Here is a 14,503-nt window from a genome sequence, read left to right as displayed (position 1 = left end):
CCGGATAAAATTTTTCGATGAAAAAAGTGGAGTAAACGCGACGAACGAGCTTCGTGCTACGACTGGCAGCCACATGGACGGATGAACGCGGCTGGAAACACACGCGAGTGCAGCGGCGAACTGTGCGTAAGAGTAAGCGCGAACGCGAGACTGGAAAAAGCACCAGCGCTCACCGCCCACTGAAGTTCTAGTAATGGCAGCTTTATGTGCAATCACCGAGAAACGAGGATGCTGGCGAACGCATTGTTCGACCCCGACCGAGACGATTTAACAAGGGCCGAGGATTTCATCTTGAACGTTGCTCTTGTCACGACCGGCATACTTCAAATCCGATGGACCGATGATGGAGATAGAGATTTGGCGGCCTTGGCGACAATGTATATCGCCGAAGTGCCTAATGAGTCACCTGTATCCTAACGGTCCTTCCACCGAATGTCCTAGAAGTGTGACAACGGTCACGTACGCCTACAGGGTAGTGGGGATATGGAGGGATGACAAACAAAGAAGAAACAGATGTTACCGAAAGTCAAATTGTAAGAGTTTCAGTCTTGGAAAGTCACGGCTGGAGCTCAGAACAAAATCGCAGTCAGTGTAAATTCAGAAATAAATTCTCTTGTTTTTTTGTTATCTTAATTTTTTCTTTTCATTCGAGCCTCCTGCTTTTTATTTTAGGTGACATTTTTGGCGATTACTGCCAGGATAGTGAAAAGTGTTTGTTCGGAAACCAAAAGACATTCATCATCTACGGAAGATAGAATTATTTGGGACTACGGTCATCCGCAACAACGAAGTAACTATCACGAACCGAGTGAAGCGACAAAGGAAGGTAAACTGGATTCCTTCGTACGTTACCGTGAAAGAAAATCTAGCTTCAGTAGCCAAGACTTATCTTCGTCCGAAAGCAGGAAGATGTCTAAGACAAACGAATCTCAAACTTCTACCTCAACGGATCCAACGTTGCGAACAATATTGGATAGTATTCAAAAACAGCAAGAGAGTATTGCCCGTTTACAGGAGGATATGTTACGTTTGTCTATGCAAAGTGACGAAACAAATAGATACAGGGTAGCAGAATTCGGAAGTCTTAGGAGAACCGTCGCAGAGCTACGGACTGGGTTCGGATCCCTTGCGACTGATGATTCTGATTCCATCATTACCGAAAGCAACGAAAGTAAATCGACGGCGATTAATCGCACCGGGAGTACGGTTAGGGCACGCGAACCGACCGGGTTAACGATTCCAGGCATCCCACCTGCGCACATCGACACCGAACAACCCGAGGTTGAAGAAAGAGGCTATTTTCCACCCGCTCTTTCCACTCTACGAGTTAAGGATGCAATACGTTGTATTCCAATGCTCAACGGAGACGATGACGTAGGTGTGGAAGAATTCATCAAAGAAGTGAGCAGTATGAAAGACCGTTGCATGGAGCAAGATTTATTGCTAAAAGCAATAAAGGCAGAAAAATCGTAGGAAAAGCAGCTCAAAGTATCCGCAACATCCCCATTGAGTGCTACAGTGATCTGTACAACGCACTGAGGAACAATGTGGCAGCTCAAGTGACTTCGGAAGAATATCGGGAACAATTAAAAGAGTTGAGACAGGGACGGGAAGAATCAGTGCAGAGTTTTCATATTCGGTTCAGAAGAATACTCAACCGTTTACTGTACGCAGTAACCAACGAGTACCCACAACCACTTCTACGCAAGCTAATGATCGAAGAAACTACAAAGAAGACTGTCCGTGTGTACCTAAAGGGACTCAGGCGCGACATAGGCCGAACATTATTAATCATTGAACCCGTGAATCTTGAAGAAGCTGAAAAGAAAGCAGCCGACTTAGAACGCTACTCACGAAAAGAACGGCAAGCCAATTAGTCAAGAAGTCGCTTGCCTTCCGCTAGTAATCGCCTCAACAATCAATCAATGCAGGTTTTTTTTTCTTTTTTTTTTTTTTTACTTATTAGAATATTTACAATCAATTCTCGTTGATAATTTTCAGTAACTTAATTTGGCGTGATAAAATGACATGGATTATAATAGCATTATATTGTTGGTTCTAGTAGGACTAAGGATTTAATCTAGTGGGTATTTTCTTTTTAGTCTGCGGATCTGGTCCGTCGTGTCCAGTAGTTGGGTGACTAGTGGGTTGTGGTGGTTGTTGACTCTTGTGTTATATCTGCTTCTGGACTTGTGTATTTCATCTTTGACTGTAGGTATCTTGAGGTCACGGTGGATTGTTTCGTTGGTAACATACCAGGGTGCATTTAATAGGGATCTTAGCGTTTTCGATTGGAAGCGTTGGAGTATTTCAATATTGAAGTTACTTCCTGTTCCCCATAGTTGGATTCCGTAGGTCCAGACAGGTTTTATTACGGCCTTGTACAGAGTTATTTTGTTCTGTATGTTTAGTTTGGAGCGTCAGCCCGTGAGCCAACAGAATTTTCTTAGTTTTTCCTTTAGTTGCTTTGTTTTTTCTGAGATATGTTTTTTCCAAATTAGCCTCCTGTCCAGGGTCATGCCCAGGTATCTTACGGAGTCCTTGCTTGGGATTATTACATTGTTAATGGTGACCTGGGGGCAGGTTTGTTTTCGGAGCGTGAAGGTTACATGGGAGGATTTTTTTTCGTTTATTTTAAAACCCCATTTTTGGAACCACTTTTCCATGGAGTCGAGACTTCGCTGGAGAGTGGATGAGGCAATTGCCGGGTCTGCGTGGGTAGCTAATAGTGCTGAGTCGTCGGCAAATGTTGCTATTGTTACCTCGTTTGATATGGGTAAGTCGGCAGTGTAGATGGAGAACAGTAGGGGTCCGAGGACACTACCTTGTGGTATGCCAGATTCTATTGGGAATGTTGCGGAAGTGGCGTCTAGACATTTAACTATGAATTGTCTGTTGGTTAGGTAGGATTTTAAGATGGAGTAGTATGGGTGGGGTAGGATTTTTTTAAGCTTGTAGAGTAGCCCTTCATGCCAACTTTATCGAATGCCTGTTGGATGTCTAGGAATACCGCTGAGCAGTATTTTTTCTTTTCAAGGGTTTGGCTGATCATGTGGGTTATGCGGTGGATTTACTCTACTGTTGAGTGTTGTTTTCGGAAGCCGAATTGGTGATCTGGGAGAGTTTTCAATTCTTCTAGGAGTGGAAGGAGACGATTCGTGAGCATCCTCTCGAATAGTTTAGACAGGGTAGGTAAGAGACTGATTGGGCGATAGGAACTGGTTTCATATATTGGTTTACCGGGTTTGGGGATGAGGGTGATTAGTGAGATTTTCCACGCCTTAGGAAAGTGTTCAAGGCGGAGGATGACGTTAAAGATTGATGCGATGAGTGCAATCCCTTTTATGGGAAGTTCCTTGATTGCTTTATTTCCTATTAGGTCGTGACCTGCTGCTTTCTTGGGGTTTAGGCGACTGATTGCTTCTATGATCTCTGCAGAAGTGAAGGGTTCAATAGGAGGGGACATTTGGAAGGGAGTGTGCAGGTATTCGGTGACGTCCGCTGCAGCTATGGAGGAATGGGGTTGAAATACTTCAGTCAAGTGTTTGGCAAATAGGTTGGCTTTTTCTATAGGGCTACGCGCCCATCCACCCTGCGGACAGCGGATTGGAGGTATTATTTGTGGGGGGCGCGTGAGTTTCCTGAAGGCTTTCCATAGTGAGTAGTTTGAGTCGGCTGTGGGGGGGATCAAATGATGGCGGCAAGCAGAACGGACACGTGCACGTCGTTCCGTAGGCATAACCGAAGAATCTGGGTAAATTAAAGAATTCGGGCGGAAAAGTGCACGAAAGTGAAGTTTCTAGTGCTCCGGAATGAGTGGAATACAAGAAATAGGGGAGCTCGCTGGTATAGAATCGAGAGAAACGATTGAAAGTGCTGTGTGTGAAAAGTGAGGTTAGGGGCAGAGCGGAGGCCATCTTGGGTCGCGCGACCGAAGCGCCATCGTGCGCGCTACCTGGGTAACCAAGGAGTGGTGGAGAGCGCCCCCGTGGAGGGCCAGTCAAAACTCCCCGCGTCGAACACTGATAGCGACATTGCTAGTTTTAGAAATATCCGGTCATCAGTCATACGACTGGCGACTTTACGACGACATCGGCCAGTTTATTTAGGACACGAATCGCATACACGCGGAAGGATACAGTGGGATTATACGACGACCGGCTACGTCGAAGGACATCCATTTCAAACATACATACATATATATATATATGTATATTAAAGATACAAATACAATATGGACAAGTACTATAAGGTAAGTAAACTTACGGCTCAGGGGGTATCGGAGCTTCCAGGCCCCGTCGGGGATTCGAGTAGCGTCCCAGGCTCGACCCGACGGTCACCCAACGACTGGACGAACGGCGAGGGGAAGGTCGATCCCAGGGCCTCCCCTCGTTCGGTAAACACGACCGGGGACCAAGAAACACCCGCAGTTGTCACAGAGGAAAGGATGTGCAAAAAAAACACAAGAGGATACCTCGAATTTGATGAAGACATCGCGGGAATCATCGAGGATGTCGAGATGCCAATGCAGGCACTCAAGGAAAAGACACCACCCACCGAAAAGGCGACCCGAATCGCCAAGGAAAAAATCTTGAAAGGTGACAACATCACCAGATATATGAGAAAGTCCCCAGTGGAGGGGAGCGCGTGCAAGACAACGAGAAGCCTGGCCAGGAGCCAGCCGATGGCAACGAGGGACGAAGCGGCCAGCACCTCGGAGCTAGACACACCGGCGGAAATGTCGGACAGCGGCAGCGAAGCGGCAGCACCAAGGGAATGTCTCAAGAGGAAGGCCATGGCGAACAGAGCAACGGCCGAGACCAAATGCAATGACGAGGACAGTATCGTCATCAATGAGGGAATGAGCGAATGGAAGGCGATGACGGAAATCATCACAGAAGTCTTCCGCGAAATCCAATGCATAGGTAGCAGATTCCACCTCATGAGCAAAAAGGATACCAACATCAAGAAAAGGAGGGACGCTATCAGTAAAAAAGCGATCAAGCTCCACTCCATGTTGGACGAGATGAGGCTCAAGAGGAACGCTAGACAGTCACGGCCACCAGGATGACCACCCCTCCGGGGAGGAGTGAGGAGAAGGAAGGAAAAAGGAAGGAGATATCGCCCGTCGAGGGGAAGGGCGACACCAAGAGAAAGAGACCAACGACCGTGGAGGCCTCCTTCGCAGGAGCCTGTGCCGGCAACAGCTCGGCAAAAGCGACTACGGACTGCACGGACAGCGATGTAAAGGAAGACTGGATCCCTGTCCGCGGAAGGAGAGGAAAAAGAACGGACACCTCGACGGTGGTCAGGAAGGCGAACGCAGGAAGGGCGGCATTGGACAAGCCAAAGAGGCCGGAGGGACCGAAGAGGATACGTAACAGACCCGAAACCATCCTCGTCAAAGTAGGGCATGACAAGGAGTGGATCCAGATCTACAAAGACTTGATGGGGGCAAGGGAGACCCTAAAAGAGAGCTGTGGAATTAGGAGGACCAGAACAGGTGACGTTCTGATCGAGCTGAAAGCAGGTAGCAACGCCAAAAAGACCGCGGCGGATATGAACACGGCGCTAAGAGGCAAGGTGAGAGCGCTACCAATGCGCGACAAGACCTCCGTAGAGATCAGGGATATAGACCCTCTCGTAGGCAAGGAAGAACTAGCCAGAGAAATTGTAATGCAACTGGGCATAAGCGACATCACCGAGGTCGAAGTAACGACCCTAAAAATGGCGCCGTGGGGCACCCAATCGGCAATAGTGACGATGCCGAAAGCCTATCTGGCCAAAGAGGGGGCGAGCCGGAAGATCAGAATCGGCTTGACGATAGCCTCGATAAAGGCACTACCCAATGTGGTAAAGTGCATCAGATGTCACATGTTCGGGCATATCGCGAACAAATGCACGGCGATAAGCCCTGGAAAGGAGATTTGCAGGAAGTGCGGAGCCAAAGACCACACGATATCTGCCTGCGTCAACGCACCCTGCTGCTCCATCTGCAGCAAGGGGAAAGGAGTGAAATTTGACCACGTAACCGGATCCCTGGCTTGTCCAGAATATAGAACGCGGTTGAAAGCGTATAAATGAGGATACTGCAGATAAACCTCAACAGATGCAAGCTGGCGCAGGATATGATGCACCAATGCGCGATCGAACTTAGGCCGGATATAATAATAATTTCCGAGACGAACAGGCAGCTACCGCACTGGATTAATGACACCAAAGGAGACGCCTCGATATGGGTCACACTCCTCAATGGCAAACTGCCTGATGAAACAACAGAGGTCCAGAGCGACGGGATAGTGGGCGTCCGCGTCGGCGACGTCTTCTGCTTCAGCGGATACTGTTCGCCCAACATAAATAAGCTAGCATACTCCAAATACATAGACACGCTGTCGACTATGACGAAGAGCGTTGCTAGAAGACACAACAAGGTCTTCGTGGCCGCAGACTTCAACGCAAAGTCAACCTGTTGGGGAGGATCGACCACAGACATGAGAGGGAGAGTCTTAATGGAGGCACTAAGCGGCCACCGGGTGCTTCCAGTGAGGCTCAAGGAAAAGTACACCTTCTTCATGAACGGGAAGACGAGCTTCCCCGACATAATAAGCGTATCCAACAAGGTCAGCGAGATACACGCCGGAAGCGCGGTCTTGGACAAATACTCGGCCTCGGACCATCTGTACGTGCCCCACAGGTTTAAGGCTAGGAAGACCCGGACCGTATCGAAGTTCTACAGGTACGTGACCAAGGACATGTCGCCGGAGGAGTTCCTGAGCAGATTTGACGACACACTAAAGAAGGAGGACCTCAACGCGGCTATCGGAGCGGATGGGGCCGAGCCCTTGCAAAAGAGCATCGAAGGTACGTGCGAAGGGATGCTAAGGAAATCGAACTGTGCGGCGAGCCGCAAGTACGCGAACTACTGGTGGAACCCGATGATCGCGGAACTGAGAGCGCTGGCGCACAAAGCGCTCAGGAAGGTGACGAGAGAAAGGAAGAAGAATGCCGGCAACACCGAGCCCCTCGTCAACGCCTACAAGGAGATCCGAAGGCAGTTAAAAAAGGAGATCGCCCGCAGAAAAAAAAACAGCTTGGGCAGAATACTGCAAGATACTGGAGAGCGACCCTTGGGGCAAACCCTATCGCACGGTCATGAAGAAATGTAAAAGCAAGGGACCAACCAACGACATGCCGATCGACATGGTGAAGGCAGTCCTACAGAGGCTATTCACCTTGGGACACGGACCACCCCATTATGAGGGCCGCGAAGAGGCAGAGACCGAAGAAGAAGGAGATATTAGCCTCAGCGTCGCCATCGGCGAAGGCGATGTCGTCGATGCCGCCGGAAGAATGAACACTAAGAAGGCTGCAGGAGTCGATGGCGTGCCGGGCGAGATCGCGAAGCTGATAGCGAGTCGCAGGAGCGAGATCGTGACAAGGGCGTTCAACGGCATCACCGAATCAGGAAGGATCCCAGACTGCTGGAAGACGGCCAGAGTAATACTGCTAAGGAAACCGGGAAAGGATCCCAGTCTCCCTAACGCGTACCGGCCGATAAGCATACTCTCAACCATGAGCAGGATCTGGGAAAAATGCTTTAAGAAGATCATCGAGAGATTCATCGGAATGGACCCGTTCCATCGGAGGCAATATGGCTTCAGAAAGAAGAAGAGTACGGTAGATGCCATCACGCAGGTGATGAAGTTTGCCAACATCTGCAAACAGAAGAAGGTAATTTGCGTGATGATCACCCTGGATATTAGCAATACCTTCAATTCGCTCAGCTGGAAGAGCATATACGAGGAATTTGACAAGAGGAAGCTGCCATGGAAGGTCAAAAGGCTAATCGGCAGTTACCTATCCGGAAGGAGGATCATCGTGAGCAACCAGCACGGCACGGTGGAGCACGAGGTGGCGGCGGGAGTTCCGCAGGGATCCATCCTCGGACCATTCCTGTGGAACTTGGTATACGACCGGTTGCTCGAGAGACTCGACAACATGCCAATGGTCAGAGCAACCTCCATCGCGGATGAGCTGGCCATCACATGTTCCGTCGGGAGGAACGAAGAGGCCTCCGCCAAGGTCAACACGATGCTAAGGATCGCCAACGATTGGTGCACGAGTGTCGGGCTCACCCTGGCGAGAGAAAAAACGGAGGTCATGCTCATCACAAGCTTGCGAGTGCCGAGAGTGGTGAAACTCAGGTTGGGCTCCTCCGACATCGAAACGGTCGATCGCATCAGGTATCTCGGAGTCGTCATCGACTCCAGTCGGAGGTTCGGTGCGCATATCGAGATGGTATGTAATAGAGCCGACAAGTTAATAGGAGCCCTTAGGGGAATTCTACCCAACATCAACGGGCCGCCCAGCTTGGCTCGTAGGCTCTACTACAATGTGTGGGAGTCCATCGTAACTTACGGAGCACCGGCGTGGGCTAGAGCAGCGAATACCGATAAGAACAGGAAAAAGCTGAAACGAGCACAACGAACGGCCCTGTGCATAACAACGACGGCATACCGTACCGTCTCCCACGCGGCACTTTGCGTGTTGACCGGGAATCTCCCGATTTACATAAAGATAAAGATGCTCGGAGAGACCTACGAGAGGAACAAGATACATGGGTCCAGGATTGGCACGGATGACGGCTGCAAGCTGAAGGAGGAACTGGAGGCGATTCGCAAGAAGGCCCAAGAGGACTGTCAGAAGGAGTGGAACAACTACAAAAAGGAAAATATCACAAAGAAATTAATACCGAGTGCGCTGCTATTTACCAAAAAGAAGATGGACATCGATCACCACACCATGCAGCTGCTAACCGGGCATGGGAGCTTCGGTGTCTATAGAAAACGGATTGGCAGGGACAGCGACAGCAACTGTCTTGACTGTGGAGATTCGAACGACGATGCAGAGCACGCCCTCTTCGCGTGCCCGAAGTGGACGGACAGAAGGATCGAGCTGGAGAACGCTCTGGGCGGGAAGATAGATGTGGGCAATCTGATCGCCACGGTGACCGCCAAGGACGAGAGCTGGAATAAATTCAGGCAATTCTGCAAGACCGTCATGTGCCACAGGAGGGTGACAGCGAGGGCCTGGGAAGAGGTAAGGAGGAGAACGAGCGAAACAACAACTACGCGGAGCAATGAGGGCAAGAACATGAAACAACGAAAAACCGCAGAAGGAGACCAGCCCAGTATTCTGAACTGGCTGAGAGGACGACATGAGCAGTAACTGCCCGAAGAAGTAGATACAACGGGGCACGAAAGGACAACCCTGATGACTGCCGACAGGTTTTGCCGGGGTTGTCTGCCCTCTAAGCGGAGGAAGAAGGAGGAGGGGCTTTTAGTGGGTATGGCAACGACATCCGACCGACTCCCACATAACCCAGTGATGCGGGTCACTGGGCATGCGTAATAGCATTTTCCCCTCCCCACGCAAAAAAAAAGAGTCGGCTGTGGGGGACAGGCTGGCGAGATATTTGTGAAAACGGTCATTATTGTAGTTTTTTATGGTTTTGGATAGTTTTCTAGTTGCGTTGTTTAGTTTGCGTTTGTCCTCCGGTGTTCTATGGGTCTGCCATATCCTTCTTAGTCTACGTTTTTCTGCTATTTTTTTTAATATGTACTGGGGGTATTCGTGATTGCTGATGGACGTTCTTGCCGGTGTGGAGACGCGGATAGCGTTTATTATGCTCGCATTTAGGTATTCCGTGGCTGCTTCGATTTCTTCATTGGTTTTTAGTGAGGTTGAGGCTGAAGTTGAGTGGGTAAAGACTTCTCTAAAGAGCTGCCAGTTGGTGTGTTGGTTATGAATGGAGCCATTAGGTGTATTCTCGATGATAGTTGAACTGACTGTTACTATCACGGGGGAATGGTCAGAGGAGAGATCAGCCGAGGAATTGATTTGGACATGTCTTGACGAGATATTTATAGATATGAGGAAATCAAGGAGATCGGGTATTTTGTTTGTGTCGGTGGGCCAGTGTGTGGGTTCGTATGTGGTAAGGTAGTTGAGGTTGTTGGTTATTATGCTGTTGAGGAGGTTTTTGCCTCTTACTGTAACCAGTCTGCTGCCCCATTGGGTGTGTTTGGCGTTGTAGTCTCCTCCGGCTATGAATCTATTGCCCAGGGTGTCCAGGAATTAGTCGAAGTCTTCTTTGGCGATGGAGTGTCTGGGAGGGCAGTATACAGCTGAAGTGGTGATTGTACCATGACAGTCTTCTATTGCTTCGTTTGTTGCTTGGAGGTAGTCTTTCTGGAATGGTGGAAGTTCGTAGTGCTTAATGTTTGATTTGATTATGATTCCGGTGCCGCCGTGGGCCTTTCCGCTGGGGTGTTGGCTATGGTAGAACTTGTATCCGTTTATGTTCAGGTAGTTTTTGTCGGTGAAGTGGGTTTCAGATATGAGCATTATGTCGATTAGCTGGTGTTTTAGGAAGAGTTATAGCTCAAGTTTGCGTTGCGCTAGACCGTTGGCATTCCACAGAGCTATGCGTCTTGGTTTTATTTTGTGTCGGGGCGTATTAATTTATCCATGATGAGTGTTAATAGCGATAGCAAATTGTTTATTTGCTCTGATTGTTTCTCTATTAGCTTTTTAAGTCTAGAGACGTTGTCTGTATTAGGTGGGGTGGGGGCACTATTTTGGGGAGGATCCCTGTGGCTATTTGGTGTATTTCGAGTGCCTTGTACCGCTTGGGCATAGGAGTTTGAGAGAGTGGTGAGTTTGATAGGGCTGGGTGTTTGATTGGTTGGGGGGATTGGGGTAAAGATGAATTTCGGCGAGCTGGGTGTTTGGTGATTTACCTCTTTTGGTCTAAGTTTGGGGTATTTGTTTGAGTACAGAGTTTTGTAGGCTGCGCAGCCTTTGTGGTTGGCAGGATGGTGACCTTGACAGTGGATGCACTTCGCTGGGGTTTCCGGTGATTTCCTGCACTGGTCGGTGGGGTGTGTACCTGCACATTTGACGCAGCGGAAGGTATGGTTGCAGTATTTCTGCGTGTGCCCGTATCTTTGGCACCTTTTGCATTGCACTATCTCCTTTTTGATTTGCGGTGGTTCGAATTTTACGATGGCGTTCATTAGGCGACTGATGTTGTAGATTTCCTTGTTGTTGGGTTTCTGTTTTAAATCGATGAAAAATAGGGATAGCGGGTCTTTCGTGACTCTATGCCTTATGTTGCTGACATTTATGACTTCATGGCCGAGTTTAGATAATTCGGATATTAGTTCGTCGATGTCTGCGGAGTGGTGGATGTTTCGTAGCACCACCCGAAAAGGTCTTTCTTCTTTGAGTTGGTAGGTGTGGAAATTGGCGTTCAGGGCCCTAAGTGTCTTGGTGAGCTTCCTGTAGGCTTCTGGATTCGTCGGCAGGATTTTTACCTAGTTGTTGGTTATCTTCAAGTTGTAGTCCTCCTTGGAGATATCTCTCTCTAAGGACTTGGTCATTGTCTGGATGTCGATGACATCATTAGTAAATATTGGTGGGGGAGGGGGGCTTCTCTGTGCGTGGTGGTTAGGTGGCGAGCCTGCGGTTTCCATGGCGTCGTTTGTGGATTCCAAAATTGCGAACCTGTTGTGGGTGTTAATTTGCGTTGATGGCTGTTCGTTCGAGTTTGTGTCTGATGGTTCGGTTTTGCGTTTTTTCGCCTTATTGGCGTCGTTGGCACGGGGGGATCTGCTGAACTTCTGCCACGGGGGGAGTAGCGCGGGGTAGTGATGGGTTTGCACAGGCGAGCCTGGTCGTGATTGTTGGTCCATCATCGAGCTGGCTATTTCAATATGAATAACTAGTCGTGAGGCTATGCGGCAGGGATCGGGTTGGGGTTAGGTGCGTAGGCTTTTCTTCTCTCTGGCGGATAGGAAACACTTGGGAAGATAGGAGCACGTTGTGTTCACTTTCGACGGTTGGGGGACACGTGTTACTTTCGAACTTCACTGGGCACTAGAGACACGTCTGCACGCTTCGGCACTCGACAGCGACCTGAATCAATGCTGGTAAGACGATCTAATACACTATCTAGATCGCCTAACGCACCAGTAGCTCAGAAACCTACCACATTCGACCGAGTAGAGAATGGGCCACCCGCTAAACGCGCGCAACTGAAGTGTTTCAAATGCGGAAAGCTGGGACACATGGCTAGCAAAATTTTCTACAACCGAGCCAGTACGACCGACCACCCGCAAGAATTCAAGCAGTCCAGGAAAGGGACGAAACACGAGAAGTAACATCGAACCAGAGTATAGAGGAACCGCGCGAAACTTACGAGACAACATCACCACAGGAAGATTACTCACAATACCTTTGTCAACCCGAACCACAGAGCGAGTATTTCTGGTCGACACAGGAGCAGGGATAAACCTAGTGAAACGTAACAAAACTGTCAACGCGATACAAATAGGGCCTAGACAAAAATTTTCTATGGGACGAGACAAATACGAAACGAACGAATACGTAACGAAACGAATTTTTGGACAAGACCACATCTTTCACATAGTACCGGACAACTTCCCAATCATAGAAGACGGAATCAGTGGGCTACCATGTTTAGGGAAGTATAACTATTCAATATCCAATGACAGAATCCGACTAAATGACAAAACCATTTTATTTCAGAAACCAATACAATTAACTCCTGGAGAAAACAGAGTTCAAACAATCTATCTGGAAGGCAAACCAACTAAAGTATGTTTTATCAACACTGGTGAGCAAAACATTGAAATTTCTAGTAATATTCAAAATTTCCATGATGTTTCCAACGTATCAAAACTAAAAAGCCTAGTGAGAACAGATCACATTGAAAAGCCAATCCGCGAATCCATAGAAAAGATTATTCTCCACTACGTTGACATCTTTAATTTAGAAACTGACCTTTTGCCCTGTACTAATTTAACCCAGCACACAATTTCATTAACCAAAGATAAAATCATTAACACACGATCGTATAGACCACCGGAATGTCATCGAGGCGAAATTTCGCGACAAATAGAAGACATGTTAAAGAAAAATATCATAGAAGAATCCGATTCCCCTTATAACTCTCCGGTATGGGTAGTTCCGAAAAAATTAGACGCCTCAGGAAAACAGAAATGGAGGATAGTCATTGATTTTAGGAAACTAAATGAACTCATGGAACAAGACGCTTATCCTTTACCTGACATAGACGTCATTTTGACACAACTAGGAAACGCGAAATTCTTTTCGGCGCTTGATTTATCCTCAGGATTTCATCAAATTCCAATGAACGAGAAATCCAAAAAATATACCGCTTTTTCGACACCGCAAGGCCACTTTCAGTTCAATCGAATGCCATTCGGTCTTAAAAACGCACCCGCTACTTTTCAAAGATTAATGGACAGAGCCTTAACTGGACTTGTAGGAAAATATTGCCTTGTTTATTTGGACGACATAGTGATATTCGGAAAAACGATTCAAGAACATAATGAAAACCTCGCGATAGTATTTCAGAGACTCAGAGAATTAGGACTTAAATTGCAACCGGATAAGTGCGAATTCGTAAAACCGGAACTAGAATACTTAGGCCACGTAGTTTCAGCCGAAGGAGTTAAACCAGACTCCAAGAAATTAGACGCTGTAAAAAACTTTCGATTACCCCGCAATGCCACGGACGTTAAATCATTCATAGGTTTAGCAGGTTATTACCGCAAATTTATTCGGAATTTTTCTAAAATCGCGAAAAGCCTTACAGACTTAACAAAAAAGGACACACCATTCCATTGGACTGACAAACACCAGACTAGCTTTGATACTTTAAAGGACAAACTCTGTAATTCCCCAACACTAGCTTATCCGGACTTTAACAAAACCTTTACCCTAACCACCGACGCAAGTAACGAAGGACTAGGAGCAATACTGTCACAAGGCGGTCATCCTTGCTGTTACATTTCAAGGACACTAAACCCACCCGAACGAAACTATACCACGACAGAAAAGGAACTCTTGGCCATCGTATGGGCCGTGAAAAGACTTAGGCAATACTTGTTAGGACGACGCTTCATTATTCGAACCGACCACCAAGCCCTTAAGTGGCTACACAATTGCAAAGACCCCTCTAGTCGACTGATTCGTTGGAGACTTAGACTCGAAGAATATAACTATGAAATCGAATACACAAAGGGTAAAGATAATACAGCTGCAGACGCCTTATCTAGGGTTCACGCGGTAACTCGCAACGAAATAGTTAATCTCGACCTATTAATTGACAACATTAATTCATTCAACGAATGGAAAAACAACAACGAAAACCCGAAAATCTTAAATTAAACCGAATGATCAAAGATTTTACCAATTAACTCGAAACGATTTAGGAGAATACGACGAGACACTTTGGATCAGAAAACTTTACAAAATTCTTAAAAATACAACAAAAATCGGCATAGGAAATAACGATTTCACTGAATTAGAGAACAGTTCGCTGTTGACGTGTTGACGATAACTAATATCGCTTTTAGCTAGCTGTTTGCTATATTCTGTTTGCTTTAAAAGC

At 47.6% G+C, this 14,503-nt stretch overlaps 3 protein-coding genes across 19 annotated transcripts in view; 1 reads left to right on the top strand and 2 right to left on the bottom strand.

Moving 5' to 3' along the window:
- The window catches only part of LOC126914696 (uncharacterized), a 733,243-nt gene that overhangs the window by 158,097 nt on the left and 560,643 nt on the right, over positions 1-14,503 (bottom strand). The window lies entirely within an intron of this gene.
- LOC126914788 (uncharacterized) overlaps positions 1-14,503 on the top strand; it is a 415,880-nt gene that overhangs the window by 269,290 nt on the left and 132,087 nt on the right. The gene's annotated exons all lie outside the window — the stretch shown is intronic.
- Positions 1-14,503, bottom strand: part of LOC126914740 (uncharacterized) — a 100,078-nt gene that overhangs the window by 8,071 nt on the left and 77,504 nt on the right. The window contains exon 1 of one of the 2 annotated variants that reach the window (XM_050719127.1): positions 217-411. The exons of the other annotated variant lie outside the window; for it this stretch is intronic. The gene's annotated coding sequence lies outside the window, so the exon portion shown is untranslated. Of the gene's footprint in view, positions 1-216; positions 412-14,503 lie in introns of those variants that run through there. 2 annotated transcript variants of the gene reach the window in all.

Source organism: Bombus affinis, chromosome 3 (assembly GCF_024516045.1).
Source record: "Bombus affinis isolate iyBomAffi1 chromosome 3, iyBomAffi1.2, whole genome shotgun sequence".
NCBI lineage: Eukaryota > Metazoa > Arthropoda > Insecta > Hymenoptera > Apidae > Bombus > Bombus affinis.
This window is presented reverse-complemented; position numbering and strand designations above follow the sequence as displayed.